The 18,858-nt window shown below is 42.9% G+C and overlaps 1 pseudogene; it reads right to left on the bottom strand.

Moving 5' to 3' along the window:
- Window positions 1–15,566: 15,566 nt before the first annotated feature.
- On the bottom strand, window positions 15,567–17,710 carry LOC126986677 (uncharacterized; annotated as a pseudogene).
- Between the last annotated feature and the right edge of the window lie 1,148 nt (window positions 17,711–18,858).

The following is an 18,858-nucleotide window of genomic DNA, read 5'->3' as shown; positions in this document are numbered from 1 at the left end:
TACTCCTCACCTGTCTTTGTCTCATTGGTTTGTTCCATTCGTGCATTTTCTGTTTCTTTTTCTTCCTCTCCATCTTTACCTTCCCTCTTCTTTTACGTTTTCCTTCAAGCTTGCTGTCCTTTTTCTTTATTTTAATCTCTTTCTCTCTCTCTCTCTCTCTCTCTCTCTCTCTCTCTCTCTCTCTCTCTCTCTCTCTCTCTCTCTCTCTCTCTCTCTCTCGGTGGAGTATGTTTACAAGGCTTCCCACGTGACAAGCTTGTGCACAAAAAAAGGTCTGTTGTTCAGTCAAGGATCTCTAGTGTTGCACTATAAGGCATGCATTGACGCTCTAACCTTGAGAGGCGCCGCTGCTCCTCGCTTATAATTATTAAAAACACACGAAGAAAAACATGCTCTCTCTCTCTCTCTCTCTCTCTCTCTCTCTCTATATCTCACACACACACACACACACACACACACACTGTGTGTGTGTGTGTGTGTGTGTGTGTTTCTCAATTATCTAATACAGCGCACATTATTTCATTTAAGGCCATTAGCGATAGCTCACTTTTGCCACTAACTAATTGCTCTCTGTCGCCATTACCTATGAGGGCGAAAATCCCGTATACTAGAGTGGCGTTTGACCGTTAAGACCCGCGCCCTTGGACTGTGTTACGTCCTAGTTTGTCTTGCTCCATTGTGTGCATTTTATAAGTATCCTGACACACACACACACACACACACACACATTACTACTACTACTACTACTACTATTACTACTACTACTACTACCGCTGCTGCTTCTACTACTACTACTACTACTACTACTACTACCACTACTATAGCCTGTTTCATTTCTTCTGTCCACCAACAAAGCGGGAATTTTGATGGATGTGTCACCTGCGCATTTCTTGTTCGTGAATACGTGAAAATCATTTGTCGTGATTCAGGCTTATTTTCAATAATATATTTAAATGTGTATGTATACAAAAAACAACTCAGTCGTTTGCATCGATAAGCTAACACACAACCCCACGAAAAGACAAGCTTGTATCAAATACCAAAGTCACGCCATGCTCGAACGATCCACGGTTTTTCCACTCATCTCTATTATAACTGGACTGGTTGACTCCGTGCAAATCCTGAAGTCCGCAGCCGTCATCTTAAGATCCCCAATGCCGAGGCATTTATGTAAAAAAATCGGCATCAACGCTCGCTGAGTGGCAGTAGCACGCGCTAAAACACTTCATTACGAAGTTATTAATTTACTGAATTTTTCAGTGCCCTAGCTACTAGCTTTTTATTCGTTTGTGGGGGAAAAAACACTCGTTAACTCTCTCCATATTTCGCAAAAATAACACTTTTTCGCGTTAATCGACTGATAGGGGAGAGAGGTGATGATTCGGCCACTTTTTAGAAAAATATTTTTGGAAAAAAAAAGTTTAAGGAGTAATTTAATTTTGTTGATCTCAAAATCTTCCTCCATCATTTGGCTCTTAAGGCTGCTAATATGACACTCGTAGCTATTTCCAGCTTTCAGATGTAGGTGACGAAAGACAAGTTTCTAAATCGTCCCTACCCGTGGTGACGGTTCGGCCAGGGAGATGGGATGGTACGGACACTCATAATACTCGCTATAATATTAATATAACTTAAGCTTGATTGGCTAATAAACAAGATTATGTCTACTACAAAACATCTGAATAAGAACAAAAGTATCCTCTCAATATTTATAGGGGAAAAAATAAAAGGAGAACTACAAGAAATATCTCAAAAATTTTGGTATTATGTCTCCCTGCTTTTCTCACAAACTTGATATCTGAATATAAATCAACCAAATCAACCTTTTTATAGCCGTTGCAACACCTATAATGTTTAAATTGATATAAATATAATAAAAATCATGAAAAAAATCAACCGTCGGAATCATCACGACTCTATAAAAAGCAAATGTGTGGCCACGTCCTTTTCCAGCACGAGGCTTCACGGGTGATCGTGTTACACGGCAACACCTTCGCCGGGCATCGCTGCGTCACCGAAATAAATTACATCTCGCTAATTGGTACGTTTTTGAAGCGAGAGCTTACGATACACCCTGACAATATTACATACGAGATGCAAAAAAATCATAAAATAGGACTTGCATCGAAAATAACAGCTCTGAGGGCGTGGTTGTCCCTTTGTGGGCCAAGGCAACAAAGTTTTGCACATTCTCACAAAATCTCGCGGCACTCAGTCCCGTACACTTTACAGTAAGTGCTGTGGCCGGACCATCCCGCTGTCCGAATCATCACCGCTCTCCCCTTCATCATCTACATAGCATGTATATGTAATATGTGTTTGCCTGCAAAGTAATTTTTCAATGAATTGGGATGTTAGTCATCACTAAAATAAGAAAAAGGATTTACGTTCGATTGATATATATTTATCACGGTTACCCATTAAAACAATTATCCATATTCTAAATTCAAGATTTGAAACTGAAAACGAATCAGTTTGATGAGTAACTAAAGAACGTTCACTTAACTCATATATAAAATCACAAACAATTTAGTAGACATAAACAAAGACACTTATTTACACCCAACAACTACACGATCCACTAGAGGCAGCCACAGCCTTAAATACCACACTTACCAGACTAACACTAGTAGGCTATATTCAAATATTAATTAATTATTTCCCTGCGCCATCCAAGAGTGGAATCATCTCCCATCTCATGTAGTTAATAGCCCCACTCTTCACAAATAGGATCATCAACCATTATCTCCCTAATCCTGTCCCTTTACCATATCCCAATACCTTTCCTCATTCTAACCCTTATCCTAATACCACCCGAGAGTGGCCCTCTGCGGGTTCCCTAGAAATGAAATATTTTTGCTTTTCTTGTAAACTGTAATATTTAAGTTGACTGCATTATATTTGCCATTTACACAAAAACTTCAACGTGGCAAACGCCTTGATTGTTTCATTCAACTCAGTATCAACTGCAGTTCTCATAAGGGTTTGTAGTACGTGTTTATTATGTCTGGTAGCTGCCAGCCATCGTGAGTGTATGAATGTATTAGGCTCAGCATTAAAAAGACCATAGTAATTTCATAATGTATTCCTCACCGCTATGAAAAAAAGGTGATGTAGGCTATGCGTAAAACTTCAGTAATACCAACCACCTACCTACTGATGCTTCAACACAATCAATCGTGATAAATGTTTTCTTATCTTAGTGCCGAGCGTTTCCTCATTTATTGCCTTTGACACATGGCGCAGCCTTATCTTACACTAGCACTTTGATATTACCTTTAGTAACTTATGAACATGATTGTCTTCAACAGGTGTGTCATACATATGATAATCTAAGGGACTAAATATTGTACCTTTTGAAATTTTGTGAGAAATATTGTGCAATACAGCTGTTGCTGCAATGGACATTATGGGTTGTTGTTTGGGGTAAAATAATCTTGTTGTACTTATTTTTTGGAAACACTTTTCGGTCTCATGGCATATCATGACTACATTTTGATTTGCATGCATGAAACCTCCCCTATCTTTCTTGTTCACAAAGGAGCTGAAATATATTTCATTATCACTGGGTGCTATAAAGCCTCCTGACATGGTGATCAATTTATTTGCTTGATGGCCATCTTGGTAACGTATCCGGCAATGTATGATATAGCAGCTTCCTTGAAATCAGATAGAGGTGGATTAGAATCAGGCACATGAGCATAATCATGGTCTTCTTGGACTGGTTGCTAATCAGTGCTATTGTATATGCTTGCCTCAGTCAAACATTAAATACCAAAACCTCCTGGGCCCATTCCATTCTCTGAGACGTTCAGAAGATGTGTTTCATCTAAAAGGATACAGTTTCCCGTGTTTTGGATGGCGTATCTCATCAATAATCTTTTGTATGCTGCCCTGAACTGTAAAACTGTAGGGTTATTGTTAAATCCACCTTTTGCCCTAACAACAACTCTAAGTGATCCTGGCTTAATTTATAGATTAAAAGGTAATTTAAATTTCCACTAAGAACATGATCTTGAAATATGCTTGAAACTGAGCTGATGTTCACTAGAAAACCAATGAATCCTGTCTTTTTCCTAGAATGTAAACCAGAGGAACACCATTATAATCTGTTAAGCCGAAAATATACTCTTTCGCTTCATTTTTAGTACTTCTCCATCTATCAGTGTTGGATGCACGCTTATAGCAGCTTTTAACCCTTTAGTAAACGGGTTTTTGGAATTTATAAACATCAAATAAGTTATCAAATACCTTTAAAAACATTAACGTGCCTGCACTATCTTTAAATTCGGGTATATGAAGATCTTTGTCACAAAATCTATACACAAACATGCAAATATATCACTGAAATATAAAGTTGATCTTCACGCAATCACGAACTCACAATGCGCAGGTGCCACACCCACGTTCGCGAGTGGAAACACGGAATGAAACGGACTATACTACTACGACTACTACTACTACTACTACTACTACTACTACTCCTACTGCTACTACTACTATTACTGCTGCTGCTACTACTACTACTACTACTACTACTACTACTACTACTACTACTACTACTACTACTACTACTACTACTACTTCTACTACTGCTGATTCTGCTATTACTACTTGAGCAAAATACGATCACAAATTCTCTCTCTCTCTCTCTCTCTCTCTCTCTCTCTCTCTCTCTCTCTCTCTCTCTCTCTCTCTCTCTCTCTCTCTCTCTCTCTCTCTCTCTCATTAGGGTCAGATGAAGGCTGTTATTGTTGCATGTTTATAGCCAGAAAATTATTTATTATTCACGGAAAATAAAACATCTTTACATACCATTGAGATAAAGGTCCATGTCCACACTAACAATAGTAATGGTAGTAATAATAATAATAATAATATTAATAATAATAATAATAATAATAATAATAATCATAATAATAATAATAATAATAATAATAATAATAATAATAAAAATGATTGCTTGGTGGCAGTCCCAAGATAGGAAGGGAGGGGAGAGGGGGGGGAGAATGTGTATGTGTGTGTGTGTGTGTGTGTGTGTGTGTGTGTGTGTGTGTGTGTGTGTGTGTGTGGGGGGGTGGGTGTGGGTGTGTGGAGGAAGTGGAGGAGGAGGGACGCAGAGGGGTAATTACGCCCAATGTGTGTGTGTGTGTGTGTGTGTGTGTGTGTGTGTGTGTGGAGGAGGAGGAGGAGTAGGGAAGCAGACGGTTAATTACCCCCAATGTGTGTGTGTGTGTGTGTGTGTGTGTGTAATAATAATAATAATAATAATAATAACAATAATAATAATAATAAATGGTTCATTCATTTGTAGGCTGCCATAAGGCTGAAAATACACAAAATACAATACAATGAGTTTCATGTGGTGAATAATGGGGGAAGTGGGGAAGCGTGATGTGTGCGTGTGTGTGTGTGTGTGTGTGTGTGTGTGTGTGTGTGTGTGTGTGTGTGTGTGTGTGTGTGTGTTGGGGTGGAGGGGTCATGTGATCATGGAGGTGTTAATGTCCCTCACAAACGTCGGTATCGCACTAAGCCGATATCTGTCCGTGCGAGTATTGACCGGGACGAGAATATTGTGGTGTCATGTGGGTCTAGTGGGGGGAGGGAGGGCGGGTGGGAGTAGATCTCTATGACGTGGGTTGTGGAGGAGGGACTTGCCGAATTTGGTTAGGTTTGTCTGGTATCGGTCCTGTAGGGTGGGCATATTCAGCTGGGTGAGTGCATGCTCGTAGTTAGTGTAAGAACTGCCCAGAATCTGTCTGCATGCACGCTTTTGCACTCTCTCTAATTGGCGTTGCTGGGTCTTGTTGATGGAGGAAGTCTGGGGAGGATGAAAGTGGTGTACAGGTCCTTGAGCGACCTTTGGGGGGCTCCCAGTGCCTTCATGTGCCTCAGCATGAAAAGTTTGTAGGAAGCCGCCCTGATGATGGCGGTGACGTGCTTGCCCCAGCTCAGCTTACTGTCCAGGGTGACTCCAAGTAGTTTGGTGGATTGAACCACCTGCAGCTGGTGAGGGCCAACCTCCAGGGCTGGCGGTGGGATGGCAGTGGTGGAGGTGTGGAAATGCATCACCACCGTCTTGTTGGTGTTGATGGTGACGTGGTTGTCCTGTGTCCAGCTCTGCAGTTGGTCCAGAATGTGTTGTAGGGGCGTGTAGTCAGGGGCTGTGTTGTTGATGGAGATGCCCACTGTAGAATCATCCACGTACTTCCAGCGATGAGGGGCGTCTAATAGTGCATTGTTGATCAGAATAAGGAAACAAAGAGGCCCCATGCGCGTCCCTTGTGGCACCCCAGCAGTGTGTGTGTGTGTGTGTGTGTGTGTGTGTGGAGGAGGAGGGAAGCAGAGGGTTAATTACTCCCAATGTGTGTGTGTGTGTGTGTGTGTGTGTGTGTGTGTGTGTATGTGAGGAGGAGAAGGAGGAGGGAGTTACGCCCAAAGTTTGCTATGCCGAGTCTTATACAGGAACACCAAACTCTGCGTGGATCAAGCCTTAAGTTGACCCTCTAATGCCTGTCAGTATAGGGATGAATGTGGGAACCGAGTACTTTCAGCAAACCGAGTAATTCGGTTTTGATTACTCTTCAGAACCGAGTAAACCGAGTACCAAATGATTGCTTTGCTGCGGCGACAGCTGGGCGGGCAGCAGATCGTACAGGGTGGTCAGGAGGTAACATATTCCATGTGAAATTCAAACAATATTAATTTTTCTTATTATTTCCAAAGAGCCACGTACAGTCACAGACTTACATATAATAGACTGCTCGCCAAGGCCCTGCAAGTGACTCAAGTATAGTGTCACCTGTCATCCTGTATCGTAAGACATCCCATCCTTAATTTCGCATCGCAGAACCCAATCTTTACTATCACAGAATAATTAAGTGCAGCATCTAAGTGTAAAAAAGTACCAAGGAGGACCTAAAAAGAGATGCAAAGCGGATCAGGTCACAGGAATAGGAAGGATAGTGGTTGTTGATTTTCTACTTATATACATATATACGTCATCATTTGCTTTCATAATAATATAAATAAACTTGGGTGGGACAGATCCCGACAAGCAGTCGACAAAAGACACGGTACTTTTTCGAAATTCCTGTATGTATACAGGTCCATAAGCCTTCTGAGAGTTGAGGCCAGAGAGGGCATATAAAACATCATTCTTAAGAATCTTAATAACAGGCATAAAGGAGTCAGAGGGGGGATGAGTAGGAGGAATATGCCCAGAATTGTCCAGGGTGGAATTTTTACAAAAATTTTGAGTGAAGAGTTCAGCCTTAGAGATAGATGAGACGGCAGTGCTGCCGTCAGGGTTAAGGAGAGGAGGGAAAGAGGAAGAAGTGAAATTGGAGGAGATATTTTTGGCTAGGTGCCAGATGTCACGGGAAGAATTAGAAATGGCAAGGTTTTGACATTTTTTATTTATGAAAGAGCTTTTAGTAAGTTGAAAAATAGATTTGGTACAGTTCCGGGCAGAAATATAAAGATCATGGTTAGCAGGAGTGCGAAGGCTCTGCCTCTTTATCTTTAATAGCACGAGAAAAAGCATGATTAAACCAAGGCTTTTTAGCATGAGGAGTAGAGAAAGAACGTGGAGTGTATGCCTCCATTCCCGAGACAATCACCTCTGTAATGCGCTGGGCACACAGAGAGGGGTCTCTCTCCTGGAAGCAGTAATCATTCCACGGGAAATCGGAAAAGTACATCCTCAGGTCGTCCCACCGAGCTGAAGCAAAATGCCAGAAACATCGCTTCTTTGGTGGGTCCAGAGGATGTACAGGAGCGATAGGACAGGATACAGAAATAAGGTTATGATCGGAGGAGCCCAACGGAGAGAACAGTCTGACAGAGTAAGCAGAAGGGTTAGAGGTAAGGAAGAGGTCTAGTATGTTTTAAGATGTAAGATGTAAGATCAGTATTGATGATACTGGGTTTTGTAATGGCTCTACTGTGAAACAATACACTTCTCAACTTATACACTCTCGTGAAACTGTTACTTAGAATATTGCATGTTATTTATTTATTTATTTTTTTTTTTTTACAGAAAAGGAGACAGTACAAGGGCATACAAAAAAAATAATGAAAAAAAAGCCCGCTACTTACTGCTCCCGAATAAAGTACATAAGAGTGGTCAAAAAGAGAGGTCAATTTCGGGAGAAAAGGTGTCCTGATATCCTCCTCTTGAAAGAGTTCAAGTCGTAGGCAGAAGGAAATACAGATGAAGGAAGATTGTTCCAGAGTTTACCAGCGTGAGGGATGGAAGAGTGAAGATGCTGGTTAACTCTTGCATAAGGGGTCTGGACAGTATAGGGATGAGCTTGATTAGAAAGTCGTGTGAGGCTAGGCCGCGGGAGGGGGGGAGGCATGCAGTTAGCAAGTTCAAAAGAGCAGTTAGCATGAAACTATCGACAGAAGATAGATCCACTCTGTCCAAGAGAGCTGTGTGAGTGGAGCCCCCACACACGTGAGATGCATACTCCATACGAGGGCGGACAAGGCCCCTGTATATGGATAGCAATTGTGCGGGGGAGAACTGGCGTAGACGATACAGAACGCCTAACCTCGAGGAAGCTGATTTAGTGAGAGAGGAAATGTGAGGTTTCCAGTTAAGATTTTGAGTTAAGGATAGACCGAGGATATTTAGTGTTGAAGAAGGTGACAGCTGAGTGTTGTCGAAGAATAGGGGATAGGTGTTTGGAAGATTGTGTCGAGTTGATAGGTGTAGAAATTGAGTTTTTGAGGCATTGAAGAACACAAGTGCTAAGCACAGTTTTTAAGGATAATAGGAGGCACTCCATCAGGTCCATAGGCCCTTTGAGAGTTGAGGCCAGAGAGGGCATATAAAATTTTTAAGAATCTTAATGACAAGCATGAATGTGTCAGAGGGTGGATGAGTAGGAGGAATATGCCCAGAATCGTCCAGAGTGTTGTTGTTACAAAACGTTTGAGTGAAGAGTTCAGCCTTAGAGATAGATGAGACGGCGGTGCAGCCGTCAGGGTTAAGGAGAGGAGGGAAAGATGAAGAAGTGAAATTGGAGGAGATGTTTTTGGCTAGATGCCAGAAGTCACGGGAAGAATTAGATAATGCAAGGTTTTGACATTTTCTTTTGATGAAAGAGTTTTTGGTAAATCGGAGAATAAATTTGGCACGATTCCGGACAGAAATATAAATATCATGTTTAGTAGGAGTGCGAAGGCTCTGGTACCTTTTGTGAGCTGCCTCTCTATCTTTAATAGCACGAGAACAAGCAAGATTAAACCAAGGCTTTTTTAGCATGAGGAGTAGAGAAATAACGTGGAATGTATGCCTCCATTCCAGAGACAATCACCTCTGTGATGCGCAGAGCACACACAGAGGGGTCTCTCTCCTGGAAGCAATAATCATTCCACGGGAAATCGGAAAAGTACATCCTCAGGGCGTCCCACCGAGCTGAAGCAAAATGCCAGAAGCATCACCTCTTCGGTGGGTCCAGAGAATGAACAGGAGCGATAGGAAAGGATACATAAATAAGGTTGTGATCGGAGGAGCCCAACGGAGAGAACAGTTTGACAGAGTAAGCAGAAGGATTAGAGGTAAGGAAGAAGTATAGTATGTTGGGCCGGTCTCAAAGTAGGTCGGGGATCCGTGTAGGGTGCTGGACCAACTGCTCTAGGTTGTTGAGGATAGCAAAGTTGTAGGCTTGTTCACCAGGGTGGTCAGTGAAAGAGGATGAAAGCCAAAGCTGGTGGTGAAGATTGAAATCACCCAAGATGGAGATTTCAGCGAAGGGAGAGTGGTTCAAGATGTGCTCCACTTTAGAGTTCATATAATCAAAGAATTTTACATAGTGAGTAGAGTTAGGTGAGAGATAAACAGCACAGATGTATGTAGTAATAGAATGACAATGAAGTCTTAGCCAGATGGTGTAAAATTCAGAAGAGTCAAGGTCGTGGGCACGAGAACAAATGATGTCGTTGCGGACGTAGACGCAACATCCAGCTTTGGATTGAAATTTAGGATAGAGATAGTAGGAGGGAACAGAGTAGAGGTTGCTGTCAGTAGCCTCAGAAACCTGTGTTTCGGTGAGGAAGAGAAGGTGAGGTTTAGAGGAGGAGAGATGGTGTTCTACAGAATGAAAATTAGAACGAAGACTGCGAATGTTGCAGAAATTGATAAGAAAAAGGCTCGAGGAGTTATCAAGACACCTCTCAGGTCGGCAGACAAAAGGGGAGTCCTCCCCGGGGGAATTTGTAGTCCCCCAACCCCAGGCGGGGACTCCGGGGCACTATTTTTGAACGCCATTTTGAATTTTGAATTTTGGGAAAAGGTGTGTGTGTTGTGTGAATGTAGTGTGGTGTGGATAGAAGAGGATCTGTCTTTAGAGAGCATGCTGAACTACTCTCCGGTGTTGATGAGAGAAGAGGGAAACGGTTAGTGAGGTAATGGGAAGGGTCTTTGAAGGGCTTCAGCACCCTCCTCACCTCCCATATATACCTCACCGGGAGTGGCTTGCGCCCGTTCGGTAGGTGTCTTCCTACCTATTCCAGCCATTATATATTATTTCATTTATGTACTCTTATTTACCTAGTCTGTTATTATTCTATTAAATATTTCACTTAAAATGCATGAGCAACTATGGATTAAATTTCTTTTTGAAGTTAATAGAGGTGTATTTATATCCATGCAATGCAATGTCTAATTTGATTTTTGTTTCTTTTCGTGTCCAGATTGGGAGCACCAAAGCGCCTTATTTCTAACCAGGGGCGGGAGTTTTGTAGCAAGGTAAGTTATACTTTTTCCATGCTATGGGTTTTTATCTCAAGGAATTATTATTTAATGTAGTTGTTACATTTCAGTAAGAACATAAGAACGTAAGGAGACTGCAAGAGGCCGGTTGGCCTATACAAGGCAGCTCCTGTCAAAAGTCCTTTAAACCGTAATGCAGGGGGTCACGAACCCTCTGGTTTGGCAGATTTTCTGCATTACTAGGAAGGGGCCTCATAATGTTCTGGCCCGGCATGGAGTGGCTTATTCTCCTGAACAAGCTGAGAAAATAGGACAGTGTACTCTTGTGCAGCACCCGTGTTGGCAGAGCATTTCTTCCCTGCCACATCCACTTCCCTTTTTCCGTGACACTCCTCAAAGTTATAAGTCAGCCATCCAAAAACTTTACATCAGTGTTACTCTCCATACCCTCGCAGAGTTGTTTGGCCTTTTCAGTAATCACCACCCCAAGGACAGGCTTGCCCACAGCTCATTTGCCACAAAACGATAACATATTCCACACTTTGCCCAACTGTGACAGTCTTAACAGTTTTTTATGTACAACACCCTTCATTGACTGTTCACCAGCTGTACATAGCTGCAATTCTGCGGATTTTTCTTCGCAATCATACGACGGTAGACTGGCCATCATTGTACTTGAGCATCAAGTGCATCATCACCCTCGTATCCTTCTCCGCGCACTTTAATATATATTTCCTTAGCAACAATGATTGTAGTGTGCCTCATCGTTTTCTATGTAGAAGGTGGTGTAGTAGAAGCCATTATGGTGGAAAAATACAAATAACCAAGTAAACCAAGCAAATCCGGGGAACAACATTGTAATGGACAGCCAACTAACTATCAAGCCTATCCCAAAATCAATGTGTTCACTGAGTTCCATTCACTAAAAATTCTGTATTTTTTTTTTACAGCTAAAGAGACAGTTCAAAGGCGTAAATAAAAATATATATAAAAAAAGCCCGCTACTCACTGCTCCTGAATAGAGGTCAGAGGAGTGTCCAAAAAGAGAGGTCAATTTCGGGAGGAGAGGTGTCCTGATACCCTCTTCTTGAAAGAGTTCAAGTCGTAGGCAGGAGGCAGTACAGATGAAGGAAGATTGTTCCAGAGTTTACCAGCGTGAGGGATGAAAGAGTGAAGATGCTGGTTGTGTCTTGCATAAGGAGTTTGGACTGTAAAGGGATGAGCATGAGTAGAAAGTCGTGTGCAGCGGGGCCGCGGGAGGGGGGGAGGCATGCAGTTAGCAAGTTCAGAAGAGCAGTCAGCATGAAAATATCGATAGATAATAGAAAGAGAGGCAACATGTGGGCGGAATTTGAGAGGTAGGAGACTATCAGTATGAGGAGGAGAGCTGATGAGACGAAGAGCCTTTGACTCCACTTTGTCAAGGAGAGTTGTGTGAGAGGACCCCCCCCACACACATGAGATGCATACTCCATACGAGGGCGGAAAAGGCTCCTGTAAATGGATAACAACTGTGCGGGGGAGAAGAACTGGCGGAGACGGTACAGAACGCCCAGCCTTGAGGAAGTTGATTAATAAGAGATGAGATATGAAGTTTCCAGTTGAGATTTTGAGTTAAGGATAGACCGAGGATGTTTAGTGTTGAGGAAGGTGATTGCTGAGTGTTGTCAAAGAATAGGGGATAGTTGTTTGGAAGATTGTGTTGAGTGGATAGGTGGAGAAACTGTATTTTTGAGGCGTTGAAGGACACCAGGTTCCTCTTGCCCCAATCGGAAATAATAGTAAGGTTTGAGGCTAAGCGTTCTGTTGCCTCCAGCCTTGAATCGTTAAGTTCCTGTAGAGTGGTCTTCTATTAAAAGAAGTTGAGTAATGTAGAGTGGGGTCATCGGCGTAAGAATGGTTAGGACAGTTCGTTTTGGAAAGATCATCAATGAACAACAGATAGAGAGTGGGAGATAGTACAGAACCCTATGGGACACCACTGTTAATAGGTTTAGGGGAAGAACAGTGACCGTCTACCACGGCAGAAATAGAACGGTCAGAAAGGAAACTGGAGGTAAAGGTACAGAGAGAAGGATAGAAACCGTAGGAGGGTAGTTTGGAAAGCAAAGATTTGTGCCAGACCCTATCAAAAGCTTTTGATATGTCCAGCGCAATTGCAAAGGTTTCACCGAAACGGCTAAGAGAGGATGACCAAGAGTCAGTTAAGAAGGCTAGGAGATCACCAGTAGAACGCCCCTTGCGGAACCCATACTGGCGATCAGATAGAAGGTCAGAAGTGGAAAGGTGCTTTTGAATCTTCCGGTTAAGGATTGATTCAAAAGCTTTAGATAGACAGGAGAGTAAAGCTATAGGGCGGTAGTTTGAGGGATTGGAACGGTCACCCTTCTTAGGCACAGGCTGTACAAAAGCATACTTCCAGCAGGAAGGAAAGGTAGATGTTGACAGGCAGAGGCGAAAGAGTTTGACCAGGCAGGGTGTCAGCACGGAAGCACAGTTTTTAAGGACAATAGGAGGCACTCCATCAGGTCCATAAACCTTCTGAGAGTTGAGGCCAGAGAGGGCATAGAAAACATCATTAGGAAGAATTTTAATAACAGACATAAAGGAGTCAGAGGGGGGAAGAGTAGGAGGAATATGCCCAGAATCGTCCAGGGTGGAGTTCTTACAGAAAATTTGAGTGAAGAGTTCAGCCTTAGAGACAGATGAGACGGCAGTGCTGCCGTCAGGGTTAAGGAAAGGATGGAAAGAGAAAGAAGTGAAAGTGCTTCAAACTATCGCCCAATTAGCTTAATATCGGTTATAGGCAAGATGCTGGAGCCCATAATAGCCAGGAACATTCGGGAGCATCTAGAGAAACATAGCTTAATTCACAACTCGCAGCATGGGTTCACGAAAGGTAGGTCATGCCTCACCAATCTCTTTTCCTTTTACAATAAAGTATTTGAGGCGGTTGACAGAGATGAAAATTATGATGTAATATATTTTGATTTAATTAAAGCGTTTGACAAAGTTCCTCACCAACGACTGTTGCTTAAAGTACAGGCTCACTGAGTAGAGGGTAAAGTTTTGAACTGGGTCAAGGCGTGGCTTAGCAATAGGAAGCAAAGAGTGGAAATCAATGGTAAAAGATCTGACTGGGGATGTGTTACGAGTGAGGTCCCACAAGGTTCGGTATTAGGTCCACTTTTGTTTATTATTTATATCAATGACTTAGATACAAGAATTAGCAGTGATGTCAGTAAGTTTGCAGATGATACCAAGATCGGTAGAGTAATCGAGTCGAATTAGGACGCTAGTATTCTCAAGGGTGAACTAAACAGATTGTATGACTGGGCGGATAAATGGCAGATGGAGTTCAGTGTAGGGAAGTGCAGTATTCTGAGTGTAGGTAGGAACAACCCCTCACATAACTATTGCTTAAATGACACTCCCATAAGTAGGTCTGGGTGCGAGAGGGATTTAGGGGTCTTAGTGAGCTCTGATCTCCGTCCAAGGGCACAATGCATTCAAGCTAGAAATCGAGCAAATAGGGTACTGGGATTTATTTCAAGGAGCGTAAGCAACAGAAGCCCCGAAGTCTTCCTCAAACTATATTTAGCATTAGTTAGACCTCATCTTGACTATGCGGTTCAGTTATGGTCACCTTACTATAGAATGGATATCAAAATGTTAGAATCGGTGCAGAGGAGGATGACTTGGATGATTCAGGGGTTGAGAAACTTGCCATACGAGGAAAGACTCAAACAGTTAAACTTGCATTCTCTAGATAGGCGAAGGGTGAGTGGAGACATGATCGAGGTTTATAAATGGATGAAGGGCTTTAATAAGGGAGACATTCATAAGGTTTTGTTGGTAAGAGAACTGGGTAGGACACGAAATAATGCGTTTAAACTGGATAAATTCAGATTCAACAGGGACACAGGCAAAAATTGGTTTACAAACAGGGTGGTGGATGAGTGGAATAGGCTTAGCAGTCATGTGGTGAGTGCCAATACAATTTGTTGGGACCCAGAATATGGACAAACAGAAGACGACCATAGCAGCACAGTTAATTAATAGTGACCCCAATCAGAGGCAAATACCGAGTGTAGATATGGAGACAGGAATTGTAAATATGATAGGAGAGGAAAGGAAAGCAATTAGTCAGATATACAAAGTTGTAAACATCTGATAAGCACTAACACTACTGAGAGGTTATGGAAAATACCCAGACCCACATACAGAAAACAGATACCCAGTAGGCGTGGTCAGGAAGTGTGGATAACCATTCATGAGGACTCTAACATGTCACGTGCGGTGTGACGAAATGCTATAAGCGAATAACTGAAAAGAGAAGTCACTGTGGGAGTGTCTTAAGAGTGCATCACGAATAAGCAGGAGAAGTAGACAATACAACATAATGAGCGAGCCAATGGTTGTTGACAGGAAGTATTGGCTACTGGCTATGTAGGAAATGAAGGCGTGTCAAGGATGTAGTTCCGCCTCAAGCAAGGAAAAATGTGACCTAGACAACAGTGGTATGGGCAGACCGAGCCTTGCACTCGCTTCAAGCAGACTTGCTACTCACTCAGCTGACAATGGCTGTTGTGATCTTAATCGTGAGTAGAAATTCGAGAATCTAAGGGAAACCGACTGTATTGTCCTGGAGATTATAATGTAGGAGGTGTGTAGTAGGATTGTGATTATTTTATTGCGATGTAAAGCAAAGGTAGAAACCACTGGGTGTGGTATAATTGATAAAGTACATGAGACTTACCGCAAGTCAGTTGAAATGTGCTTCGAATTTTGGGAAGCAAATCACTTCTGCTAGAAGGGAGCTTTCACATGAGATACGCTTTGCTGCCTCACACCACCAGACTTTAAAGAGTACGATCACCCACATGAAAAGTAAGTTACCATGTCCCGTCACTGAAAGTGCTTCAACCATATGACACTGCAAAGTGTAGGGCGGGAGTGGAGGGCATGTGAAAGCTCCCTTCTAGCAGAAGTGATTTGCTTCCCAAAATTCGAAGCACATTTCAACTGACCTGCGGTAAGTCTCATGTACTTCATCAATTTTACGTCAGCAAATCACTATTCTGCTAGAGGGCGCTTCCCCATGAGATTTTGAAGCCATGTGGGTGTCGTACTTTGACAGGTAGAAGGTACAGTTAGTTGGGAATGAGGGAAAAAATACAACCAAGACCCAAACTCCAATACATTAAATAGTCTACAAATCATGTACCTTGCCACAAGAATGATGACACCTCCATCTCAACCAAGGCTCAGATTCTACTGCAGAACAGCTTCTTGAAAAACGTCGCGTTCCGGAACAATTTCCTTATCGTAATACTTGGCAAAAGTGGCCTCCTTAGACCAGCCAGCCTTCGCCATGATGTGGGTGATTGGCACAGCCATGGCCTTGGCTTTTGACGCTGCAGCAGGACGAACACTGCCAGCCGAGTACTTTTCAGTGTCTACTCCCGACATACGAAGCACTTCTCTGAGCCATCTTGCAATTGTGTCTTTCGTCACGGGTTTGTGCGGCTTGATGAAGCTGATAAGCAAGGTTCCCGTTTCCTTATCCAGGCCACTTCTTAATTGTTCAGGTCTTGTAATGTACATTTTCAGTGTTTCACACACACACAACCTACAGTCCTTAGCATATGCTTTAAAGGTCACAGCCCGCACATTGAATTTTGGCCTACATTGTTTAATATTTCCCCCCAGCCAGACACAAATATAATCCTGTCTAATGCGGATGTCTCCCAACAGTAACAAATGTAATGTTTGCACTCTGGCAGCTTGTGTGAGGGCCATAAGCATTGCATGTTTTAGCGTCAGTTCCTTAAGGGAAAGATAGCACAATGGTTCCATAGTTCGTAGTTGATGGAGCACCAGCTGGACGTCCCAAGTCTCCGCATATCTAGGTGTTGAAGGCCTTAGGTTGAAAACTCTTCTTAAGAACCTGCTGACAAGAGGGTGATTGCCTGCTCAGTAACCATCGACAACTATCCCCAGCGAAGATAGGGCTCCCCGCGCCGTGTTAACAGAGTCATAGCCCACACCTCTGTGGAAAGTGTCAGACAGAAAGTTTACAATATCAGTTACAGTGGGAGTAAGGGGATTGATGTGCCATCTATTGCAAGACTGGAGCCACCTGTTGATATGTGGCCGGTACTGCTTCGCAGTTGAACCTCTCCAGGAGGCCATGAGAATGTCTGTACCTGCCGCAGAAATGCCTCGGTCTCGTAGCTGTTGCCGGACAAGAGACATGCCATCAGCCTGGTGTGTTTCAGGATGGGGTGCTCCTCCCCTGTGGATGGCTGACGCAGTGTGTTCATCCCTCTCGGTATGAGGCGCGGTTCCTGAACGAGCATCCTGAGCAGAGTCCCCATCCACGGTTGGGATGGCCACACTGGCGCAATCAACCATCCCCTTGCTGCCTCTGCTCGTATTTTGTGGAGGCATCTAGCAATCAGAGCAAAGGGAGGAAAGGCATAGATGAGTTCAAATTGAGACCAACATATTGAAAAAGCATCAAAGTGTTCTGCCTCTGGATCAGGTTTCCATGAGCAAAAACGAGGCACTTGTTTATTTAGTCTGGAAGCAAAGAGATCAATATTTGGGACTCCAAAGATCTGACAAAGGTCTCTAAAAAGATCCTCACTCAATTTCCACTCATGCCTGTCATTGAATGTCCGAGACGCAGCATCAGCCACCAGATTAGCTCTACCAGGCACATGGGAGCATGTAATCCAGACACCATTCAATGCACACCAGTTCCAAATGTCAAGGCAGATGTCACGACACATTGCAGATCTCGTGCCGCCCATCTCATTCACATAGTGAACGGCTGCAGTGTTATCACAAAACACCCCAACATGTTTTCCTTGAAGCTGATGTGCAAACGACTTTAGTGTCAGTAATATGGCTTGGAGTTCCTTCACATTGATGTGGAAAACTGCCTCCGTTAAGGACCATCTCCCATTGATTTGTTGATCATTTAAAGAACCACCCCAACCTAAATTTGAGGCATCAGTAAAAAGATCTATTTCAGTACCTCCGAAAAATCCTTCTGTATTCCACTGCAACGTTACATAACCACCACTGCAGATCCCTCTTCATATCCTGTGTGATGATCATCCATTTGTCAAAATTTTCGTTAACCTTCTTTAATGCCGAAATCTTTGCGGATTCCAGCCTCCAATAGTGCAGTTTCCCCATTTCAACTGCTGGAATGGCTGCAACCAATTTCCCAATTACTTTGGCCACATCCCTGATTTCTGTTTTATCACAATCATGTAAGTCCTTGCAACTCTGAGCGATTTTCTGTTTCCTCCGTTCAGGCAATGTCACAGTCATCGTCTCTGAATCAGTGACGTTCCCCAAATACTCCAAACGTCTAGAAGGCACCAAGACAGATTTCTCAGCATTGATACAGAAACCCATCTTACTAAGAAGTTCTACCGTGGCACGTACACTCTCATGACATCCCTCGAAAGAGCTGTGTGAAATAAGCGTGTCATCAATGAAACTCGTGATAATATGACCCATTTCTCTCAGTTTAGCAAAAATTGGTTTCATTAATTTTGTGAAAAGGCGCGGACCTTCTGCAACGCCATTGGGAAGACAGGTGAACTGATAGATTTTTCCTTGCCATTTAAAGCACAGAAACCTTTGCTGCTCTTCCGCTCTAGTGACAGAATAGTATGCGTGTCTAAGATCGACAGAGGCCATATAAGCATCTTTATTAATAAGCCAAATCGCTTGCTCAAAGTTTTCCATCTTGAAGTAATTGTAAGGAATGTGCTGATTAAGTTTCTCCAGATTAAGGATCAATCTAAACCCTCCATCCTTCTTCTTACGCAAGAAAATGGGGGAAAGGATTTGCCCTTCCTGTCTGTGGGTTTCCTTAATCACCTTGAGGTCTAGCAGTTTCACAATTTCCTGACAAATAATTGACTGTTCTTCTTCACTAAAAACATACTCAATATCCTCAGCAAACAAGGGACCAATGTCAGCTACAGGAATGTCAAGATGGCAATGGGCAACAATGTCCAGAATAATAGCGTCACTTGTTATTGTATGCCACTCATTCACAAAGTATTGAAGTCTGCCAGCTTCAAATGTATGGCCCACCTGATTTATTG

This window comes from Eriocheir sinensis, chromosome 6, assembly GCF_024679095.1.
Source record: "Eriocheir sinensis breed Jianghai 21 chromosome 6, ASM2467909v1, whole genome shotgun sequence".
NCBI lineage: Eukaryota > Metazoa > Arthropoda > Malacostraca > Decapoda > Varunidae > Eriocheir > Eriocheir sinensis.
The sequence above is the reverse complement of the archived record's forward strand: the minus strand, read 5'-3'. Positions and strand labels throughout refer to the sequence as shown.